Below are 25,390 nucleotides of genomic sequence, written 5' to 3'. Positions count from 1 at the left end.
ATTGCTGATAGAATGATAGGAAGAAGCTGTCTCAGTTGGTAGCTGCTTTCCTTAGAATACCTTGGGCATTTTTTTTTCATGTGGACTTCCCCACTGCTTTTAAGCTTAGCCACTCCTACTTTCCTCTGCAGAAGGCAAATATGTATTCCACTGCTTTTGGCTTGTGAGGAAACATGGGCAGCACTGCAAAAGAGAGGAGGAACAGAGTCTGAAGGAAGAGGTGATGAAGCTAACTGGCCGTTCATCCCAACCATCTAAAGCTTGAGAAAGAAGGGAACTTAGGTTTCATTACCAGTATTTTATCATGTTTACACATCTGTTAAATAGCATTACTGCGATTTCATTTCTAAAACAATAATTTATATGCTATTCTGAAAAATATGTCTAAGTGCTCAGGATATGGTAATAGATTTTCTGCATAAGCATGAAGTCCAGAATTCAATTCTTAGACCCAGGTATAAGGTCAGGAAGGATGCTGCACATCCCAGTTATCTCAGCCTGGGAAGCAGAGACTGGAGGATTTCAAAGGTTTTGTGGAGAACCAGTATAGCTGTATCAGCAAAATCCAGTCTTAGAGAGAGACTCTGCCTCAAAATAGTAAGGTAGTAAGTGATTGATGTATGCCCACAAATACAGAAGGAATATCTCATGTTTGAATTTAGTGTATAATGCATAATTTAGTAATAAGATACAACGTATCTGCTAGTTTGTGTCACTCTCGATACATTTCTTTGTCACTTTGATATTCTTTTTCATTATTTGCTGGCATCATTTTGCTAGAATTAATGAATGAATGCCAAATCCTGATCTTGTAAATGTAACCATCCTTAGCAGATTCCTTCCGAATATAGAAAGTACCAGGGACAAAGTAGCTGCTTGTACCTCTAAATCTGTAGTATTTGGGATATAATTAATATAAGTGGTTCTTTAGTATGATTTTGTACTTCTGATTGCTTCTCACACACTATTTAGATAAGCACAATACACGTGAGATGGATTTCTATTATATCTTACAGAGACATTATAAGCAGTTTGGGAACGGGTTGCTTTTCCTGGAATTACAGACATAACTATTAACTCAGCTCATCTTTGAAGCTATGTATGCTCACACTAAGATCAGTGTTTGCCAGCATTTAGGACACCCTGGTAAGATGTCTTTGAACTAACTGGAGGTATCAGACACATGCATCGCGAGGCTCTTCCACTGTTATAGACTCAGCTCTTTTTGTGTTTTCAGGTTGTATGGTTCCCTGATTACCTCGGCAGTGTTCTGTTCATCTAGTCCACCCCACTGGGCTTAACACCCTCATTTGTTCAGTGACTTTCAATTTGTTTTTGCAATATTTGGTTCTCCACTGGAGAGTGTCTAAGTGGGTATATCAGGTGGGATGGAGCCACTGGGAGCTGTAGAGAAATACTGTGGCACCCACCCAAGCAATCAGGAGCAGTGATTTCAATGGCAGCATGTGGTAAAGTTGCCCTCTTGAGCCACACAGCAGAACATAAAAGTCTGAAACATGTGATGTCAGAGCAGAGGGAAAGCAAATAATGGGAAGCGAGAGCTGCATTTTCTAGTGCAGTCCGTAAAATCCAAGAAGACACAGAAGGGGCACAATGGGGGTTTAATCAGTTAACTGTAAGAACTGATTGTGGAGAATTAATTTTGAAGCAAGCAAAAATAACAAGTCTTACGTTACATGTTGCCTAGAATTGAGATTATTCCAAGGTTTAATATCATTACGAGGCTGCATCGAACTGTAGGAGCCTCTGCACATGGCTGGTTGTCCATGGATCAGTGGAAACTGACAATGTTTGGTTTCTAGGACTATGTAGTTTTGCTTCTATTGATGGGCTCCCTACATCACCCAACATAATTATCTTTTTATGTTGTGCTTACATGATTAGCAGGTTCTGTTGTCTAATATTTTGTAAGCTTCTGTGCTATTTCTGACACTCAAATATATGCAAGAGAACTTCCTTGTATTAATCACTTACTAATAAATGTGAATCACAACTATGTTCAGATTATCTATTTATACCTCAATTTCGAATACAGAGCCTGTGGGCAAAGCTGCAATTAGCTTCAGGTACCCCATAGATGATGTTTATGTGAAATCATAATGCCAAATGATCCCCTTTTCACTGCCCATTTCTTTTTTCAAGTAATGTAGTTTCTTCTTCTTCAACTTCACTATCTTTATCCTTGAGAATTAGCTACTCCAACTAAAATCAGTGAGCTTTACACTCAGTTTTAGTTCCCATATGCTTGAGTTAAATGTAGCGTGTCTAAAGTCCACATGCTAGTGTTGCAGTGCTTGCCACAGCAGAAGTTTTGTAGTTTTAGAGATTTTAAGTACTTCAAATGGGCATTCAGACAGTTCTAGAAAAACTAAACAACCAATATTGACTTGTACCTACCCTCTCTTCCTTTCATGTCTGTGGTCACTCTTGCATCAGTTTTCACAATAACATGAATTAAAGTGTGATTTATTCAGATCTTCCTAATCAGAGCTGCTCTCATGTTCTTTGACTCCCTCATGTCCAAAATTATAAGCCAAACAACCTCCATTTCTTTACACAGTATCTAGCTTTGGATGTTGTTCTCTAGTCCAGGAACGTGGACTAAAGTACTATTTCCATTTTTTTTTTTGCATTTTCAGTCAGCAATCTCATTCTGAAAAGCTCCCTCTGTCCTTTGCTTTCTTTAATCAAGATAAAAGCACAACTCTATTATCATCTTTATTTGTGCCATTGCAACCCAGGTTTGCTGCTTATAAACTTGACCTCCAAGAAATTAAACCCTCTTTAAACCTAGGCCTATCTTCATTTCCTCTTCTAATAACAGTTTTATTTTATTTTACCTTGTATTTATGTAGAACACAGTCTCCAATAAAACATTTTTTCACAATGAGAAGTCCATCATCATTTGGGCAACTTGACTGGTTCGCCTTTGGTCAATTCTCTTTCAATGTGATTATCCAGGTTAGCAACATGTACATATAGGAGACCTTTCAAAATAATTAAGCTTTGGAATCATCAAGAATATAAAATCCAATCCTATGACTTCAAAACAATCAAACAACATTCTTCAATTTAAAAATATGATAGAAATAGTCTTTTATTGCAATGTTTCAGTCTCAAGGGAAAGCTATCAATCTTTGATAGATTTAGTTTTGATATATTTGGTACATAATAATGAGAAAAAGACTGAATAACATCAAGAAGTGAAGTAATGTAACTAATGTAAGAACTGACCAACTAATTTTATACCAACCCTACTTAATGTTTTTTCTGTTTAAATGTTGTTGATTTTATTATCTATATTTAACATTGAAAATTTCACTGATCCAAATACCTTGGGGTTTCAGTAAACTGCAAAAATAATTTATAAAAACAAAAATTTCTCATGAACTCTAATTTAATTTCAGAACAACTTTTGCTTAATGGTGTGTGTGTGTGTGTGTGTGTGTGTGTGTTATGCAGGTACATGTGCACACATTTGTGTGCAGGTGCAAACTCCAGAACCTGATGTCAGGCATTTTCTTCTATCAGTGTTCTCTTTTATTTTTGGAGACCGGTCCTCTAATAATTGAACCTGAAACTGCCAATTCCCCAATGTAGGTTAATGCCAGAGCATTGAGGTTGGAGTGGGTGGGAGTGGGAACATCCTCATAGAAGCAGGGTAGGTGGTATGACAGAGGAGTGAAAGGGGATAACATCTGAAATGTAAATACATAAAATACCCAAGAAATATAAAATTAAAATAAAACCAGACAAGCTGCTCAGGGAGTTCCACGAGGCCTCCTCCTTTAGTTCCCCAAACTGGAGTTATAGGCACACAGCCATATCTGTCTTATTGTGGGTTCTGAAGATCTAAATGCAGGCCCAATGCTTAGGTGGCAAGGATTTTTATAAGTGCACTATTTCTCTCATTTCTTTATGTTGACTCTGTCCTGTCTTCCCCCTTGCTTTGCCTTACAATAGGAGGGAATTTAGAAGAAATAAAGATAGATCCTGTTCCCTTCAGCTCCTTTATCTTGGGGATATTCTTTAAACAATCCATTTTCCTTTTTTCTTTGGACTCGTGTCTGTCATATAGACTTAGGACACATGCGCAATCTATTCTAACCAAGTCATATATGACTTCCTAAGTTCAAGCTTAGTAAAGAGTCTCTTTTTTGAGGACTCTAGGGTATTAAAGTAGAAACATAGTTGTGCTTAAAGTAGTTGTGAAGTTCATTCTTAACTATTAATTATAGCTAATTTGAAGTTACGTGTATATATAATGTTATACATAAAGTATATAAATGAACACAAACAATAGTAAATAATTTCTGGAAAAATTGTTAAATAAAAATATAGTATGTTTCTAGTCTCTAAAAACTGACATTTTGGAGACTTGAAAAGGAAAAATATGGCTTCTAAGTAGAAATTTAAAATTTTGACAAGTATGTAAACTCTAAGGAAGACTATTGTAAGGATTAGAATAAATAAGATTTCATCTATTTATTGTTTTAATAGAACAGGAAATTGGAAAATATAGGTAGACATAGATAATGGGAGAAAGAAGTTGAAAATTAATATGGTTAGTCTTCTTTAAGAATCAGTTTATACAAATGACAAAATTAGAGAAAATGAGTTGTTACCAATACTATGTATGTGTGAATTTTACTGGAATAATAGGACGATCAGACTACATAAAGAGAAAATTTAAAGGTCATGCTAAAGCCTTTAGAGTTTATTTCCCATAACCATGCATTAAGTGTTATTGAAGAGTAAAGACGTGAAGTGGGTGATAGGATGATAAAGTTGGGAGGATTTGTTTTTCTAAAAATAGGATCAAGCCGGGATTGATTAAGTGTTAAGTTGTAGGCTAAATTAGGAAACGGAGAAGGAACTACTACTGAGTTGTTTTTAGAGGCGTTGAAGGCCTCTATTAGTGAAGGCTGAAGAACCAGCAAAAAGTCTCAAAGCAGATGTAATTTTGTACATAGGATATTGGTTTGGAAAAGTTAAGTAAGTAACCAAGGAAATGCTTAGAAAGCACTTGAGCCAGAATGCAAGATAAGCTCGATTTGACCTCAAAATGCAAGCTCTTCCCAAGTAAGCACACAGAAGAAACTATGTTTTGTATTTGATATGATTAGCTATGGGCAAGGGGATGCTGGTTAAACACTGTATACACCCCTGCCATAACTGAAAGCCAGAATATTATAAATCCAATTATATGCTTTTGCAATAGGGGCTTTAGTGCTTTAACTCAGGCTAGCTTAGAACTCCCCATATGACTCAGATTGTTCTTGAAATTACAACAAATCCACCTGCCTTAATATTTCAAGCCAGCCTCTCATATATATATATATATATATATATAATTATATATTGCACGATTCTATGCATATATATATATATATATATTATCTCTAGCAATGATACTTATGAAGAACAGACGTAGAATCAAAGCTGGAGGAAAAGGCATATAATTAGTCACAATTGACCTTACAATATATAAACGTGTGAATCAGCTTTTCTCTTACACAGCTCTTACTGACTTCACCGTTATTTAAATAGAGCTTTATTTGTCTAATTACACCTGAAGAGTCAGAGGAGAAAGTCTACTCTAACCCCCATGGTTTAGTGACCCAATTACACTGCGTTGCACCATAGTACTACATTTGTACTCAAGTGGACCTCGGTTTCCAAGAAAAGCTTCATGAATCCTTGATAGTCGTTTAGGGAAAGTCCAGTGGCATTATGATAAACTTTAAAGGCTTCCTTACATTCAAAATTTGATATTAAAAAAAAAGTATTGACAAGTGAAACCAAAACTTGTGTCCTCCCATTTTTCTTGGCTTTCTGCTTTCATTTCTCTCCTCTTATATGACAGTCTTACTATATCCCTGGCTGGCCTGGGACTACAGGGTAGCCCAGAAGGACTTCAAATTGTGCAGATCATTGCCTTCTGCTGGGAGAGCTGGGATTACAAATTCATGCCACCATGTGAAGATCTGAGTAAAGATTTTTAAACAGTAACACCTTTCCTTGCATGGGATTCTGTCTGATTAGATGCCAGGATATACAATGTATATGCTCAGTTGAATGAGTGTAACCTGACATTTATAAATAAAATTTGAAACTTCTATGCTACGTGCACTATACACCGCTTTCAGCATCACCACGATACTATTGCACAGTGTATATTTCACTCAACTAAAGTGGACAGTGGATATTGACAAAGTCATGCAGCTATCACAACCATTTAATATTAGAAACTCTCCTCAAGACACACCTGCCATGCAAGAAAAATGACGAAAGAAACATTCCTTACCAACACAGTGTCACTGTCTTGTTGATCCAAAAAGCCTAGATAGTCACATTCTATCAATGATACACTGGCCATCTGGATGTCTCTATAAAAGGCAAATATATATGAAGTCATAGGGATATATAACATATTATTTAGCAGTTTTAAAGCAAATATGTACTTGGTTATTTCTCATCTTTCATTGTTTTGAATTATAAGTCTATGGATGTCTTTCTATGGGTATATGCCTGTTTTTTTTCTTGGATGTATATGCAGTATCACAGAGACTTTCAACTTATACTTTGGTAGGGATTCAAAAACTTGCATAATTTTTAAATGTGGCAAATTTTCTTAAAGGTGATTAAAGCAATTAGTGTTTCTTTGTTTAAGAAATTAATATTTTCTTCTTTCTCTCCATTAGATCCTTTAAATAATCAAAAGTAACATCCTATTTTATATGACATTCTCCTGCTATACTGGCAAACATAAAGATGTATATGATTACCACATATTTTTAGATAGATAGATAAGATAGATAGATAGATAGATAGATAGATAGATAGATAGATAGATAGATAGAACGATAGGCATACAGTTTTCATGGATTCTCAAGATAGAATGATGCTATTTACAATTCACTGTAATGCAAATTTCTATTCTCATTTAAAAACATGTGATTATTCCTCTAGGGTGAAAGAAGTAACTTGATATCCTTTTTAATAATCTCATAAAATCATTATAGTAAAAAATAAATAAACATCTCACTCTCATTAGATATTTAAATTAAGTTAATTTTTCTCTGCATTTGTCCTAACTGCAAAGCTTCAGGAATCATGCTTGTGCTTATGTTCTTCACATGTAAAATGATACTCCCCTTGGGCTAAATTTCACCAAGCAGATTTCATTTGTATATATTCATGAATGCATTATAATCTATAGATAATTTTATATCCAAACATAGAAGTAACAATTCCTAACCCAACCAGATTTTCCAGAAGCACCTTTGACAAAACATTAATAATAAAGGACATAGTAAAAATGTTAGATTATCCATGTTTTTTTATTTCAATATTGTTTTGATTTGCATTTCACTGACTAGAAATGAGAGAAAACATTTTTATATGTTGACTAGAAATATAAATAACATCCTCTGTGTAATACTAATTATTTCCCTTTGCCGTTTCTACTGTCTGTTTACTTCTTATAATTTATTAACATTTGTTTATCAGTTGCATTATAAATATTTTATAAATTGAGATTTTTATCATTTCATTGTTTCTGAGATTCCAGTCATTTGTGGTTTGATATATATATATGTATTTTTTTTCGAACGATGTTTTCTAGTAAGAGATAGAGATAAACATAGTTTTTCTTACTAATTGTTTTCCAAATAATACAATGTTTAACCAAAAGCATATAAGGTCCGTCCCTAAGTTATTCAATGACACCATCCTGATGTTAAAGATACGTCCAAGTTACTTTGCACATTCCCTTATTCTGTATTCAATTATTTCAATATTCTAAATATTGAGTAATTTACATTATCTTACATTATCTTACTTAGGTTATAAAGTCAGACTATATTATTTTTCTATGTTGTCTCAGAAGAGAATTTAAAGTTAGAAACATGGGATGTGAATATTTGAAACACACAGGCTACTTAAATAGTCCTAATATATAAAAGAAAAATTGTTTTTATTAAAAAGGGACATCCACACAAAGTTCTATCATCAAAGTTTTCTTATGAATCTAGAAATTATTTTGGGGACTAATATCAATTGAGATGGAATCTGTGATTTTTATTTTAATACTTATAAATAGCGGAAGACTGTAGAAAACTTGAAATGCCGATGTACCTCAAATAAATTATTTTAGAATGCAGGGTGTGCATGATCTCACTACCTAGAAAACAACCTTTGTCATTACATCTCTGAGCTGCTTCACTGGATCTGTGCTTTCCCTGATTCTCTTTAGAATATTAAAATGTACCGAAGGTTGCATGATTAATTATTGTGATGTTAATATTTTATGAGAAAATATATTAAATCCTGTTTCAAATTGAATGCAATTTATGCCTGAATAGAGTCAGTGCGTTTATTTAGATGAATAAAGAGATTAGTAATTCTAAATAAGTAGCTAGGGTGTTTTGAACCTTTGAATAATGCATTTAGGTTTAATAATCTTAAATGAGAATGGCATCGTGTTTTCCTTCACCACACTGGGAGTATCAGTGTTTCAAAGTAACTCGTGCATTAATTTTTAAATATCGTAATTGTAGCAGTAATAGCACAGCTATACATCCCATACAACAAATCCATGGAGTCACATTCTTCACTCAGAATAGAAGATGCAGTATTTAGAATTCGATGGCCATTGCAAACATAAGCAAGAGTCCGATTTGCATTGATTATTTACACAATGGCCTTTCCCTTGGAATAGAAAGGTACAGAGTAAAATGAATACCAGCTATACTTTGTTGGATGGCAGACATTTGAAAGTCAAGTTCTGCAGTAGTGTTGACGGTTATGGATGGAGCACAATGGTTAATACAAAGTGGCTCTAACTATGGCTCAGCCACAATCACTAAAACATTGTGGTTCAGAATTTTGTTATTCATACGACAGAGATTTGTGAAATAGAGTGTAGTGTGCACCTAATTTCCTGCCTAATCGATAAAACCAAATTCTGATCCATGAATTTATAGGGAGAAAGACAGTAAATGACCCAACACAGTGGTCCTTTATATACATGGATGATAGCTCTTTCCCAGAGTGGCCTTTTGTCGCCTGTGATATTTCCCCTATACCTAGAAGTATCCAATCCTCTCGCTGCATACTCTGCCTTTTGCCTTTCCTCTGTAAAACATTTGTCAACACTTGGTATTACAGTCCATACTTACTTTTTTCTTATCCTTAAATGCAATTTCTCAAGAGGATAGGCTGTGTTTTTACCACTGGACCCAGTACCTACCACAGTCTTAGCTCACAGTTTACAATGTACTCCTTGAATGTTTTACTTTGGGATCCAGTTATTCATTCTGGAAAGACCTGGTGCATTTGGGGTGATATGGCTGTAGGTCATTTTTCCCCACCCAGGAGGAAAAGTTTGCCACTGGAGAAAAAACAAAGTATACAGTTCTATTATGGCTTTCCCTTCATACCTTGTAATGGATGTCAGAATTACTAATGATGTTTTTAAATTCAAAAATGAAATACAAGAATTACATTTTAGGTATTAAAGTATATGATCCCTCACAGGGAAAATCTCTGGAATTGAAATATCTAGAATGTTATGTAGACATAAATACTATAAGCAAAGTAAGGACTAAAGGCTTATCTGCTAGTCTGTCTAACAATATAAAGGGTTTGATGTTTTTAAATAAAATGAGGTTTTAAAAATCAGGTCACAAACATTATCTGCCTTTATTAAAGAGATTACTTTGAAAGCTAAGTGAAAAATATCTTTATGATTTCTAAAATAAATAGAAAAATTACTTGCTTTAATGGAAAATATTATATCATTATTCTAATCATGTCATCTTCAAATACGACTGTAATGAACATTGTTTTTCGTATGTCACTGTGACCCCTTTGGGGAGAGAGGGAGTATTGTGAGCTTTCTCATCCAGCGCTAGTAGAAGACATGAAAATCATTACCATGTCTTTAAGAGGCAGTTCAGTTTTGATTTTATTTACATTTGGTCCTGTACTTTTCATCTCAAAATGTATTATAGACATTTTGATATAAATTGAAAAACATATATATCAATATCGTTTTTTTCTGTGATTGCTCATGATTTCTAGGCTAGCATGGGTTATACTTACGTGCTCATTAGGTAGTTTAGTTTCTTTGTGTTTTGTCAACCTGACGTATCATTATTTTATTTATTTACATTTCAGTCAGTTGTTGCCCTCCCTCTTGTTATACCATACCACAGCTCCTCATCCCATTCTTCCTCTGACTTGCCTCTGAGAGGGTAGTCAATCCCCCCAAGCCTCCCCCTTCCTTGGGGCCTCAAGTTTCTCTAGGATTAAATGTATCTTTTCCTACTAAGGCCAGACAAGGCAGGCTTCTGCTATATTTTTGAGAGGGGCATCTGACTAGCGTGTCTATGCTCCTGCTTGGTAGATCAGTCTCCGGGACCTCTCTGGGATCTCTAGTCTTCCTATGGGGTTGCCCTCCTCTTCAGCCTCTTCAGTCCTTCCCCTAATTCAACCATAAGGGTCCATGACATAGTCCAGTGTTTGGGTGTAAGTATCTGTTTCTGTCTCAGTCAGCTGTTGGTAGGGCCTCTCAAAGGACAGTCATGCTAGTCTCTTGTTTAAATCACATCACAACATCAGTAATAATATCAGGTCTTGGTGTCCAACCATGAGATGGATCCCAAGTTGGGCAAGTCACTGAACTGCCTTTGCTTCAGTTTCTTCTCAATTTTTGTCTCTACAATTCTTTTAGAAAGGAACAGTCCTGGGTCAGAAATTTTGACTGTGGATTAGTAACCCTGTCCTTCTGCTTGAGGCTCTGCCTGTCTACTGGAGATAGACACTTCAAGTTCCTTCTCCACAATGTTGGACATTGTGGCTAAGGTAGCCCCATTGAGTCCTTATAGACTCTCACCTCCTGGGTCTCTGGTGCTTTCTAGAGGGGCCCCCCACCTCTCACCCTGCGTACTGTTTTATCTCCATACTTTCTCTTGGCCTCTTGGCTTTGCTTCTATCCCCCTGCCTCGCATCTGATCCTGTTCCTCTTTTCACCTCTCCCATCTAGGTCCCTCCATCCCTCTGCCTTCCTTGATTATTTCCTTCCCCAATCTAAGCTGAATTAAAGCATCCTCTCTTGGGCCTTTCTACTTGATATCCTTCTTATGGGTTGCATCCTAGGTATTCTGTACTATTTTGGCTAATATCCACTAATCAATATTCATACATGCCATGCATTTCCTCACTGAGGATGATATGTTCTAGTTCCATTTGCCTGAAAAATTCATGATGTCCTCATTTTTAGTAGCTGAATAGTATTCCATTTTGTAAATGAATCACATTTTCTGTATCCATCCTTCAGTTGACGGACATCTGAGTTGTTTGTATCTTATAACTATTATATATTAGGCTTCTGTGAACAAGATGAAGCACATATCCTTGTGGTATGATGAGGCATCTTTTGGATATGTGCCAAGAAGTGGCATAACTGGCTCTTCAGTTAGAATTATTTCCAATTTTCTGAGGAACCAGCCAATTGCTTTCCAGAGTGTGTGCAAAATTTGTAATCCCACAAGCAATTTAGGAGTATTCTTATTTTTCCACATCCTTGACAGCATGTGCTGTCACTTTATTTTTTGATCTTAGCCATTCTGGTTGGTGTGAGGTGGACTCTCAGAGTCATTTTTATTTGCATTTCTCTGATGACTAAAAACTTTGAAATTTCTTTAAATGCTTCTTGGTCATGTTAGATTCTGCCATGGGAATTCTCTGCTTAGCTCTTTACTCCATTTTTCAATTCTGTTATTTGGTTTTTGTGGATGTTCCCTTTTTGAGTACTTTATATATTTTGAATATTAGCGCTCTGTAGGATGTAGGGTTATTGAAGATTTTTTTCCCAAGCTTTAGGTTGCCAATTTGTCCAATTGAATGTGTCTTTTGCCTTACAGAAGTTTTTCAGCTTTATGAAGTCCCATTTGTCAATTGTTGATCTTAGAACCTGAACCATTGGTCTTATAGTCAGGAAATCCTCCCTGTGCCAATGAGTTTGATGCTCTTTGCTACTTTCTCTTCTAATAGATTCAGTATATCTGGTTTTATGTTGAGGTTTCTGATCTTCTTGGACTTGAGCTTTGTGCAGGGTGATAAATATGGATCTATTTTCATTTCCTACAGATAGCCCGCCAGTTTGACTCACACAATTTATTGAAGATGATTTCTTTTTTCCACTGTGTGTGTTTTTGGCTTCTTTGTCAAAGATCAAGTATCCATTAGGTGTACATGTTTACTTCTGGGTATTTGATTCTATTCCATTGACCAACCTGTCTATTTCTGTACAAATACCATGTAGTTTTTATCACTATGTCTTTGAAGTACAGCTTGAGGTCAAGAATGGTAATTCCCCCTGGAAGTTCTTTTATTGTTAAGGATAGTTTTGACTCTCTTGTTTGTTTTTGTTTTTCCAAATGAAGTTGAGAATTTCTCTTTTCTTGTCTGTAAAGAATTGTGTTGGAATTTTGATTGGGATTGCATTGACTTTGTAGATTGATTTTAGTAAAATGGCCATTTTCTCTATGTTAATCCTACCAGTTCATGAACAGGGAAGATCTTTCTATCTTCTTGGGTCTTCTTCAAATTCTTTTTACAGAGATTTGAAGCTCTTTTGAACAGATCTTTTGCTTGCTTGGTAAGAGTTACACCAAGATATTAAGAACTATTTGTGTCTGTTAGGAAGGGAGTTGCTTCCCTACTTTCTTTCTTAACCTGTTTATCATTTATGAGAAGGAAGGCTACTGATTTGTTTGAGTTAAGTTTATATCCTGCTACTTTGCTGAAGTTGTTTATCAGCTGTAGGAGTTTTCTGGGGGAATTGTCGTGGTCGCTAATGTATACTATCGTATCATCTGAAACACAAAGACCCAAAAAGAGAGAGAACTTTAGATCAAACTGTCTTATGAAAATCAATGCAAAAATACTCAGTAAAATTCACCACAATCAAGTAAAATGCATCTCAGGAATGTAGGGCTGGTTCAATAAATGAAAATCCATCAACATAATACACTAAATAAACAAACTCAAGGCAAACGGCCACATGATCATTAGATGCCAAAAAAGACTTCAACAAAATTCAACACCCCTTCATGTTAAAAGTCTCTAAGAGATCGGAATTCATGGCACATACCTAAATATAATAAAATAAATATATAGCAAACCAACAGCCAACATCAAATTAAATGGAGAGAAACTAGAAGCAATCCCACTAAAATCTGGGACAAGACAAGTTTGCCTACTCTAGTCCTATCTATTCAATAGAGTACTCAAAGTTAGAGCTAGAGCAACTACACAACCGAGTGAGATCAATGGGATACAAATTGGAAAGAAATATATTTTCATATATTTTAAAAATTTTGTATTAAAATATTTAATGTATACTATGCTTATAACCTAGAAAATGAGGAGATGCTTGCTCTTTAAACTTCATGTTACATAGGAAAGTGTATACAGGGGTTCAGTGGTTAAGAGCACGTACTGTTCTTGCAGAAGACCTGAATTTAATTCTTAGCATCCATATCAAGTATACATAACTACCTATTAAGATTAGTAGTCACAGTGGACTTATCAAGAAACTGTTCTCCAGAGTACACAGCACCAGACACACACACACAAACACACACACACACACACACACACACACGCACACGCACACACACACACACATTAGTTTAATATTTTTTTAAAAATGTATTTTGAAAAGGAATGGTAATATTTTGTATAAAATTGAAGGAATACAACTCTAGCTTTTGAAGGAATAACTTTTTAATTGAGTAAGCAACAAACTAAAATTTTCAGATACTTTCTATTATTACAAACTCTCTAAACACATACATACTATTTGGCAAAAATCCTAGTTTTGACATTTATAGTTTACATAAAGGGTTTAACATTTCTGATTAAGTATAACATGTATTTGTGATCTAGTGTAAATGATGTCATTATATGTGAAAATTAGATAAAATAAGTGAGATTGAATATTGTAGATCTTAAGTAACAAGTGATGTAAGATTGGTATCAGTTAGCATCCTGTATTGTTTCATTATGTAAGCCTGACTTTGAAAAAATTCCTAAATTAGTTTTAACTCTTTTCTTTTTCCCTTTAACCATGTAAGAATATCTTTCTTTCCTATCAAAAAAGAACAGTCTTTTCTTATGGTATGTGATGATTTAAATGTATCATTTCTGTATTACCTTAAAACCTAGGTGACAAATATATTAAATTTTGTGAAAACATGTCTTCAAAGTTTGCATAAGCCAGGCCTTCAGTGCCATTTATTTCGGTTTTAGATCAATGCAGGCTACAGCCATTTTCCTTTCCTTGGAAGAGCATAGCTAATAGGTTCTATGGATTTTTAGGAGCAAAATACAAAACATTATATTTCAGAACCATCATTGCCTTTATTTTCTATTATAATGAGTAATAAGAGTAATAAGAGTAATAAATTTGAAGGCAGGCCATTCAGGACCATGGGCAAGTGAGAGAATTAACAAGAGCAGAGAAAGATGAATTTCAAAGGGACTACCAGGTGAGGAAACATGTGTTTGCAATTGTTGAGTCAGTTTAATCTTGCTCATTTTGTGCTTATATGCTGGAAAAGAGAAATACTATATTTGCTAAAAATGTCTTTGCCATAAAAGTCTCCAAAATGTATGGGCTTTCTTTCCATAAATTTATTTTGGATGGTGTTGTTCACAGTTAAGAAATATCACTGGGTTGCCAAACACAGAATAGCCCTTTGAAATGAATTCCTGGAATATCATGAAAAGTTTATTATAGTAATCTGTGCACATTTAAGTGACATAAACTCATTTGATTCCTTTCTTCTGTATGGTGGAAACAAAGACAGATCCATTTAGATGTACAGACTTACAGGAAAGATTTAGATGATCTTGAAAATTCTAAAATGTTATATCTGAATCTAAGATGCTTTGTAAGACTAAATATTTCTTTACAGAATTATATGTTAGTGGTATATACTTGTACAAACACAATTTTAAAAACAATGATATGAAGAGAGAAAAGGTAAAATCATACATCAGATGTTTCCACAACATAATATAAATGTGAATTATTTTGCTAGTATCACACCCTTACATCTTCCCTATTTTGTATTTTTCATACAATGTATTTTGATTATATTTTCTTCTCCCCCTAATTTTCCTCTACCTCCCTTCCCTACATACACAACTTTATTCTCTTAGTATACATACATACATACATACATACATACATACATACATACATACATACATACATAGATTCTAAGACAAAACAGGAAATGCATGCAAAGTAATGCAAAACTCAAAAACAGAAAGGCAAACAATTAAAAGACAGAGAAGGCAATAAATGCCCAACTGACATAAAATGAAAGAAAAGGTCAGCAAAAATACCCTTTGTGTTGCCTAAATGCTCCTGGACATGGGGTCCACCCTGCAGCATATTTGTATGCCCATTGGCACTCCATTGGGGGGAAAAAACAATTTTACCTTTGACAGCAGATATCAATTGTCAATAGCTTCTTGGTTGGGGTGGGATTTGTTTCCACTAATTCAGCCTAGTGCTAGGACGTGGCTTGAACTTCAATAAATCTGTGCAGGCCTCCACAGTCTGTGAGTTCCTGTGTGCCTCAGACCTATTGTTTCTGGAAGACAACGTTTTCTTGAACTCTCATTATCCCTGGCTCTAACAATATCTCTGTCCTCTTCCACTTCAATCCATGAGCCCTGAGAGGAGGGGCTTGATGAAGACATTCATTTAGAACTGAGTATTCCAAAGGTCCTCACTTTCTGTATATTATACACTTATAGTCTCTATGTTAATTCCCATCTACTGCAAGAAAATGTTTGTCTGATGGAGACTGAGCAAGGCACTGACTTATGGGTAAAAACAGTATGTCATTGTGAGTCGTTTTATTGTTATTTTAAGTTTGAAATTATATTATTTCCTCTTTTCCTTTCTCCTCTTCAGCCTCTTATATGTATCCATCCCTTGCTTTCATTCATGGCTTCTGTTTTGAAGTTGTTTTACAAATACACACACACACACACACACACACACATGCACACACGCACGCATGCATACACACGTTCTTGTCCCTTTATCTAGAATTGGAAACTCAAAAACTATACCCTGCTATATTAGCAAGCCTCTAGGTGTCTTTCCTGTTAGGTTACGTCATGCTGGTGAGACTTAATGGATTTAGGAGACATAATCTGACAATGTTCTTAGATAACTGTGTTCTTTAGCTTTTACATTCTTCCCCACTGGTTTTTATTTTAAACTGATTACTAGAGCACAAAACAAGACAGCTTCATCATATTTGATTTTCCCTGAAAATGTGAACAGAGATAGGCTAAAAAGTTCTGCATTCTTAAATAGCTGATGTATTCTTATTTGATTGACAGTATAGGCAAACTACACATACATAATCTGTAACACTTTTAATAATGTATATTAAGACTCTGTTCATTTTATACAAATAATGACTTTTTTCAGTTATAAGGAAAACTAGTGGACCAAAGTCAAGCAAAACATTGTATTGTAACAAATTTTGTTGAACTTTACTCATCAATCCTGACCCCCTCAGACATGCTGCAGTCTGAGGATGGATGGAGACACTGAAAAGAGTATTTCGAACTCTCTTTCCCGCTGAGGATCAAAGGCCCAGCTCCACATGTGATGACCTGCATTTTCCTACTGAGCTACATCTCCAGAATTTTAAACATTACTTCCAAAATGTTATCTGTTCCTTAAAGCAAAATCCATCAATGCTATAAAAATTACGAAAAACTATACTGAATTTGGACTTTATAATGACAATTGAGACACATGAAATATTTCCATATTACTGAAAACAAAAACAACATATGTTTTAATTTAGAAGGTTACATTCTCTGGTTTCTTACAAAGGAGAGCATTGACTGAAGTATAGATTCACAATGAAGCCAACCAGATTAAGAAAAGATCCTAGGGAAGATCAATAGACTGTTCTTGGTGCCATCACAATAAAGGACAAGGAAGAACTGTTTTACTAGGGACAAATCCAAAGAGGCTCAAGGAATTGTCATTTCTGTAGAAACCTCAAGAAAACATTCTTTTTTTTGCATGGACTGTTGAGGGATATCTGAATCAGATGTTCTTGTACATACATACTTCAAGATTTTTTTATACCTCTTGTGTTTTGTAGAACAGATAACACGGTGTAACCAGAAATGGAGAACTGGTGTTTTAAGACTCTCCAGTCCAGTAGTAGTTTAGTAATTGTCCTGACTCTCTTCCAATTGCTTTGTAAAAGATTCTCCACATGATCCTAGGCTTTGGAAAGAAGAGACCTTATAATAAGAACTGCCCCGGCAGAAGTCTGAGTTCTTACCGTGGCTTGAGCTGGATTCTACCCTTTTTATTTTTCCCTTCATGCATGGTTATTGAGATTGCCTGTATGATTGAGTTCTTGGCACCTCAGCTCTAAAAAAAGATTTAGATAAATTAAAAGAGCTTCCGAGAAAAGCCACAAAAAATGATGAAAGACTTAGTAGTATTGATTTATGAGGAAAGATTAAAAGAATGACTTTCCTTGGCATGGCATCAAATTAAGCTCTGGTGGCACACTATGACTATAAATATTTGTAAACAGAGGGAGGGGGACATTCTTTTATTGGTCTAGTAAGGCAATGTGTTATGCAAAATAGAGGTTAGTACTGACTATAAAGGTCCCTCCTTCTGCCTTTTCTCTTTAAATCTGCTGCTGTATTTCTCCTAGGAAAGGAGCAGCCATCATTTAGTGTTTAGAAGTCACTGCCTTACTCTGGCTATATTGGAGGAAAACAAGAAAGAAAAGGCTATAGCACGGTTTCTTATCAGTTTCTAAAAATGTTAAACAATGTTTATGAGCTTTCTAAATCTTTGAGGTTCTGCCATCCAATGGTGGCCTTAATAACCGAGCTACTATTAAAATTTTAATCATTGTGCTGCCAGATTCTCATGCCTTAATGTTTCTTTCTACGCAAGTGCTACCAAACTTCTGTGTTCCACACAGTGAAGAGATACACTCTCTTACGGAAGAGGTGTCTTCACCATAACAGCTGTGCACAAGGCAAGCTACCGTTGCCATCTGGAATCTTAAGAGACGATAAAGTCGAGGTTGAGCATTTGATGAACACCGTCCGAATGCGTTCAAAAAGGCACATGCCTCTTCTAATCCAGACAGTGAAAGGACCCAAGCTTTGTCCTCTTTCTACAGTGTACTTGAGCAATTATTTAAAGCGGATCCAATTCAAACTATAAATTCCCTCACAAAGGACTTTTATTTTATATATACAGGCTTCCTTTAAATTGACTTAAGCTGTTTCTTGAAATTTTTGCATATCATGTCATGAAAACATCATAACTAACTTCATCTTAAATGAAGGCATGAAACTATACATTACTTAAAAATCTGAATAATCCATCTTGACTCTGCTAGGCAACTTTTCTCATATTGTTTATATAAGAAAATGAACTTTAAGACCCAACTTTGAATAGCAGTATGACATTCTTCTAGAGGTCCAATTCCCACAGTGAAGCTTTGTGTGGGACAGATTAGCGTCAATCATGTTAATTATGTGAATTTGCTTTAGTGAAAGGACCTCATTTGGTTGTCATTCACTAGAACTGCGCTCTAACAAGCAATATAATTCATGATTAGCAAATTAGTATTTCAGTATTGAAGAATTACCTGTGTACCTAGCCTTTGAAGATGATTCATGCATATTGTAAAACCGGAATTAATAAAATTAAAAAAAAGAAACACTAGACTTATCGTTTCAAATAAAGAGATGAAGTCAAACACTTAGAAGTGGCAAGATTCTACTTCAAATGTATCTCTTTATTAACATGTGATTTGGTATGGATAACTTTTCATTTCTTTTCTTTAACATTGAACTTCCATAAGCTTACCTCTGTTTTTTCAGAAATAATTGAACATTTATGTTTATAGTCTATACATAAGAATTGCAAAGCAAACGAAGAATATGGTAGAATTGCCATAGTATTAATATACATACAACTTTCCAGAAACAATCCCTCAATTCTCTCTAACCCACTCTCTATAAAACAATAATCTTAAAGAAAGATACATATAATTATAAAGCTTTATTAATTTGTAATACAATGAAAATATTCAGTAAAAATAAAATTGTCACATTTTTCTTAATCTAAGTACTCATGAAAAAAATTAAGATTTTCTTCAAAAGGTTTAATGCCTTAACACTACTGTATTCAGTGCACTTATTTTCAATAATTTAAGATATATAAAATAAAATAATGCCTATTGTAAGAAAACTTCATTTTGTATACAGTAACAGCAAGTAAAACTTCAAACCTATAAGACATCTCAAAGCAGGGAAAAGAATCATTGTTTGAGAATGTGGAAAGACCTAATAATTTATTAGTTTTGCTTCATGCAATTTTAACCAAAATTTTCAAGTAATAATTTAGAAAAAAATTGCAAAATTGAAAAATCTCTAAGATTGATGAAATCAAAAATAAATGTAATTGTTACAAAAATAAATGAATAAAATTAATCACAATTAACAATTCATAATCTCGATTTTTCAACTTGCATAGAACATAGTGTAGCAGATTTTTTTATTTGCTAATGAACACTGTATAAGAAATAATTAATTAATTGAAAGTGGAAGTCTGTTTACATTTATATATATATATATATAACATCTTCAAAATTATTTGGCCTTTATTATTTTAAAGTTTGTTCCTTTTATAAAAGTATAGTAATATAGAAAAGGAAACTTTCCTTTTGGTACAGAAAAGATAGAAAGAATTTCAAAAGGCTTGGAGATGCCACACTTCTCCTTTTGCGATTCAGCAATGATGTAATCCATGTTTTAGAATGCTCACCTATGGTGTCTTCCTCTGTGTCTCTCCACTCTCATTGTCAAGGCCAGAGCTCTAAGGAAACTCACCAATTTCCACTAGTCTAGTTGCCATCCAGCACCAGGAATCTGTCTCATGAGTGCTGGCACAGGATCTATGCCTGCTTGGCATTTGCACTGGTCCAGTATATTGAAACTCTGGTCCTCATTCTTGCACAGTGAGTTCTTTTTCCAAGAACCATCTTTCCAAAAAAAATGTCCATCTTAAAGTAAGCAGGATGATTGGGCAGCAAGACAGTTCACCTAGTCGCAGGGACCTTCTTGCACACAGGATTTTTTCCTTTCCTTCTCTTTATTTTTGTTAGTTTGCTTTGTTTTATTCTATTCAACTTAACCTCTGGAGTTCAGTTTCTAGGATTCTTTTAACAATCATATTACCCTTTTTTTGAGTTAAACTTCACTGCAGTTTACCTACCTTGTGTGAATTGATGCATATATTTGAAGAATATTTGAAGAATTCTGATGTTATATGAAGACCAGTAAATATTTTCTTTTATTTTTTTCCATAGAATTAAGAATTCTGAGCAAAGTAAAAGAAGTCAAATTAGAGCTCAACAGAACAGCATTTGGAAAGATAAAATCATTCCCACGTATTTAAGGACAGTGAGGACAGTATGTTGGTAGGACCATAAAGTTTTTTATTACTCAGTGAGTAGTGGATTAGATTGTCTAGGGCTGTGTTAATACACAAGCACATCTTTTCCCCATCATTGACTCCAGGATGAAGGTGCTCGCAGAGTAAATCATACCTTCCTTCTTGGCTTCCAGTGGATTAACCACTTAATTCATCCTTATGTGGTAGCAATTTGTGTATTTAACCCTTGGGAAAATTTTGCACATCCTAATTACCTTTCTTTAATAACTGTATATTTAAAGTATGCAATATGATGCTTTGACATAAATAGTCATGTACAAACGACTAGAGAAATGCACATAGTTATTTTTTGATTAAATATTGCTTAAATTTGAATTTTAGCAGATTTGCATTATACAGTGCAAACCTGTTATTATAATCCTCGTGTTCTTTGACTGCTAGATGTACTACCATTTTCTGTGGTTCCATCTCTTTACTTCTGACTGAGAGTTATTTTTTCCATACCACCCCTGGTAGTCACCATTTTACTCTGTTCACAGTCACTTGCAATTTTTTCTTTCAGTGCCTTCTTTATCCAACTTTGTATAATATCTTATGCATTCATCCTTTATTACAATAATGGTAGAATTCATTATATTTAAGAGATGGGTTGCATCTGTCTCAGAGTTTATGTTTTTATCATTTCATTGACACTGAAAATGTTTCCACATCTACACTGTTTTGAGTAGTGCTGTAGCCAAAATTTGTATCTAAATTTTTCTGTAAGATGTTAATTTCATTTCTTATGTCCGTAACCTATAAAAAATGCCTGGATTATATCATAGACCTATTTCAAACAAAGTATTTAAATAGTTCTCCACCATCACTGGGCCAGTGTGAATCCACACCAACTATATGCCCATGCTTCTTTTCTCTGGTGTATCTCAATTCTTGTCATAGCCACACTTATCAACATGAGGATATCTCTAATTTAACCTTAATTAGTTTATCTAATAGAGATGTTAAATACCTGTTTTATCGCTTATTAGCAATACATTTTTCTTGTTAACAAAGTAAAGACTTTACTAGTTCTTTGCTACTGCATTGAGTTCTTAGGTATTTAAATATATAATATCTGTGTACCTAGATATCCATTACCAGATCTATGCCATGCATATATATGTACATATATTTAATATGTGTATATGTGTGTATATATGATATAATGTGCTTATATGTGTGTGTGTTTGCATGTGTGTGTGTGAGAGAGAGAGAGAGAGAGAGAGAGAGAGAGAGAGAGAGAGAGAGTATTCCTTGGAATGTAGATAGTGGTTCCAGCAACATTTGCTGAAGGCCAGGAATATGTATTTAGGTAACTTTATTAAAAATCCGTTAGCCATAAATACTTGGATATGTTTCCATGCTTTTTTTTCTGTGTTAAGGGTTCTTTTTTTAATGTATAAAATTATTTATTGTCAATAAATTTTTACTTAAGGGGTTGGTTTGATTTCTTTGCTGTCCATCCAGGCCGTCTGAAAATAGCCCTTTCTCAAGGTCATCCAGCTGTGCTTTCAGCCCTGCATAATAAGAACATGGGAGTAATTGGATGAGCACTCTAGAACCATCTACATATAAAGTAACAGCTGGATAAAACTTTTCTCAAAAAATGTTCCCAACAGGTTAACTGCTATCCAAGTAGCATATGGAAAACCTAATGAGAATTTTTCTTTATGGTCATGTCCACAGCAAATGAGAAACCTTTCTTATTCTACGATGGGACCTATATTTCTGTTTTTGTTACAGTACTATGGTTTCTTGTGAGATAATTTAAAATTAGTAAACATTATACCTAGATATTTTTTTCTCAAGGTAAGATTAGCTACTTGCTGTCTCTTAAGGCAGCCTATTAATTATTTTACTTTATTTTTAAGATTTATTTATTTTATGTATATGAGTACACTGTTGCTGCCTTCAGACACAGCAGGAAAGGGCATCAGGTCCCATTACAGATGGTTGCAAGCCACCATGTGGATGCTGGGAATTGAACTCAGTACTTCTGAAAAAGTAGTTGGTGCTCTTAACCATTGAGCCATCTCTCCAGCCCCTGTTAATTGTTTTAGACAGAAGATTTTTTTTATGGAAACTGTCACTAGAATTGTGAATGACATTGCAAGAAATCTGCATTTTTCTTTTTTTTGGCATGGGCAGTTTAAAAATGACAATTTTGATCACTGAGTAATTAATAACTTTCCACTTATTTGTGTCTTCTTTGGTTTCATTCATCAATGTCTTACAGTTTTCACTTCACAACTTTTATTCCTTGTTAAAATGTATTAAAACCTATTTTATTCATTATAATTAAATCAGGAATTAATGATTGTCTTGATTTCTCTTCAAATAAATCACTCACATAAAGCAGTGTTAACTGATGGTTGTATGCCTGTCTTTTATCCTCCAAATGGTTCTAAATTCAGATCTTCTAACTTTTGAAGGTCTCTTTAATATTTTATAAGTTGATCATAATTCCTACACTAAGTATTCACACACTCCCTTCAATCTCTATGATTTGGGACCCCTTTACCATCTTTGTTATTATTCTTGCTAGTGTTGTGAGTTTGATGCTGAACGAAGGTGAGAAGAATTAACCTTCTTGAATTGTATTTAATATCAAGTACTTTTTGGTTTTGCAAACAGTTATATGTGTGGGCTTTTTGCAAATTTCCTTTGTTATTTTGAAGAAAATCCCCCTCTCCCTTAATTTGTGGAGATTTTTTAATAATAATAATAATAATAATAATAATAATAATAATAATAATAACAATAATAATAATAATAAGCTGTTGATTCTAGTCAAATATATTTATAAAGATGATATTAGTTCTTACTTCTCTCATCATTCATACCATATACAACATTGCCATGCATATGGCTTTCACTATAGGATGAGTTCAATTTTTGATTTGTTGTGCAATTTAGTTTGCTAGTATGTAGTTGAGAATTTGGGCATCTTTGATAATCAGGGCAATGGGTTGTAGATTTCTTTTCTCTATCAATGTTGGGTGTGACATCAGATGATGCTGACCTGACAAAATGAGCTTGGAAGTGTTCTTACTTCTTCTACTTCTTTTTTTATTGGACATTTTATTTATTTACATTTAAAATATTATCCCCTTTCCCAGTTTCCACTCTGCAAACCCCCTATCCCTCCCATATTCCCTCCCTGTTTCTATGAGGGTGTTCCCCAACACATCCATTCTCATCTTCCCGCCCTGGTATTCCCCTACACTGGGGCATCGAGTCTTCACAGGACAAAGGACCTCTCTTCCCATTGATGCCAGACAAGGTCATCTTCTGCTACATATGCAGCTGGAGCCATGGGTTTCCCTATGAATACTTTTTATTGGTGGTTTAGTCCCTGGGAGCTCTTTTGGGGGTGGGGGATCTGGTTGCTTGATTATTGTTCTTCCTATGGGATTACGAATCCTTCATCTCCTTCAGTCCTTCCTCTAACTCCTTCAATGGGGATCCTGTTCTCAGCCCAATGGTTGGCTGCAAGCATCCACCTCTGTATTTGTCAGGCTCCATCAAAGCCTCTCAGGAGACAGCTATTATCAGGCTACGGTCAAGCACTTCTTGGCATCCACAATAGTGTCTGGGTTTGGTGTCTGTATATGAGAAGGATTCCCAGGTGGGGCAGTCTCTGGATGACCTTTCCTTCATTCTATGCCCCACACCTTGTCTCTGTATTTCCTTTAGACAGGAGCAATTCTGGGTTAAAAATTTGGTGATGAGCGTGGCCCCATTTCCCAACTGGAGGCCTTGCCCAAGCTCTGGATATGTTCTGGTGGCTACATGGTGTTCCTACTTCTTTAAAATACTTCTTTAATATGCCTCTTCTTAGAAGAATTTAAGAGGGCTGATATTAATATTTCTTTGATTTTGGACAGAATTAAACTATGAGCACATCTGGTCATAAATTTGTCTCTTTGGAAGATATTTCCTATTTCAATGTCTTCATTTGCCCGTGTTTTGCTTAGATTTTTCTACTTGTTTCCTTATAAAGGTGATAGACTCATGTAAGAGAATCATCCTAATTTAAATAACCTTACTCCTTTTTGCCAGGTATACTCATTTTGTGAGGTACTGATGATTAGGGCTTTACTCTGAATCTTGAGGTCATAGTTCAACCAATTTTATCTATGTGACTTTTGCTATATGAATAACCATTTCTCGGAGAACACTTGATATACCCAATACCACTGTCAAAACAAAGATGCCTATGTAAATGCTTTTCAACCATAAATAGAAAAAGGTATCTTTTCCAAAAGTTATTAATTTGCAAAGAAAATTTATAATTACCATTTTTCCGGCAATATCCTTATGACAGAGGCAATACTAAATATAATAATATGCAATATTCATGTTTAAAATCATCTGTCTGATATTGTGCTGTACATTTCATAAATATTACAGATAATACCTACTTATCTTTAAATAGGAAGGTCTCAAAACTATGAGAAACTGGAAAACTATATTTTCTTATAATGCTTTTTTATTATATGTCATTCAGCTTTATATATGTACATAAGTATCTATGCAATTTTACCTGTAATGTACATATATCTTTAAGGCCTTTCATGAGTAGCTGAAGACATCGAGAGACCTTACTAATTATATTAACACTTTGTATCTTCAAGTTTTCTGAGTGTTTTTCCTTATTTTTGAAATGATTTATGAAATATGTTTATTATAACTCAGTTAGCAATTCATGATAATTAAAAGGATGATTATCTTATTTTCTAGGTATTAACATGAGACCTATTAGAGACT

General features: G+C 34.6%; 1 protein-coding gene and 1 non-coding gene across 6 annotated transcripts in view; one reads left to right on the top strand and one right to left on the bottom strand.

Annotated features, from left to right (window-relative positions):
* The window catches only part of Mdga2 (MAM domain containing glycosylphosphatidylinositol anchor 2), an 864,098-nt gene that overhangs the window by 300,098 nt on the left and 538,610 nt on the right, over positions 1-25,390 (top strand).
* Snora32 (small nucleolar RNA, H/ACA box 32) lies at positions 22,225-22,342 on the bottom strand. Its single transcript, XR_005486487.1, has one exon. It is a non-coding gene; the product is annotated as a small nucleolar RNA SNORA32 (small nucleolar RNA).

This window comes from Rattus norvegicus, chromosome 6, assembly GCF_036323735.1.
Source record: "Rattus norvegicus strain BN/NHsdMcwi chromosome 6, GRCr8, whole genome shotgun sequence".
NCBI lineage: Eukaryota > Metazoa > Chordata > Mammalia > Rodentia > Muridae > Rattus > Rattus norvegicus.
Note: the sequence above shows the minus strand (reverse complement) of the source record. Positions and strands in the feature narration are given on the sequence as shown.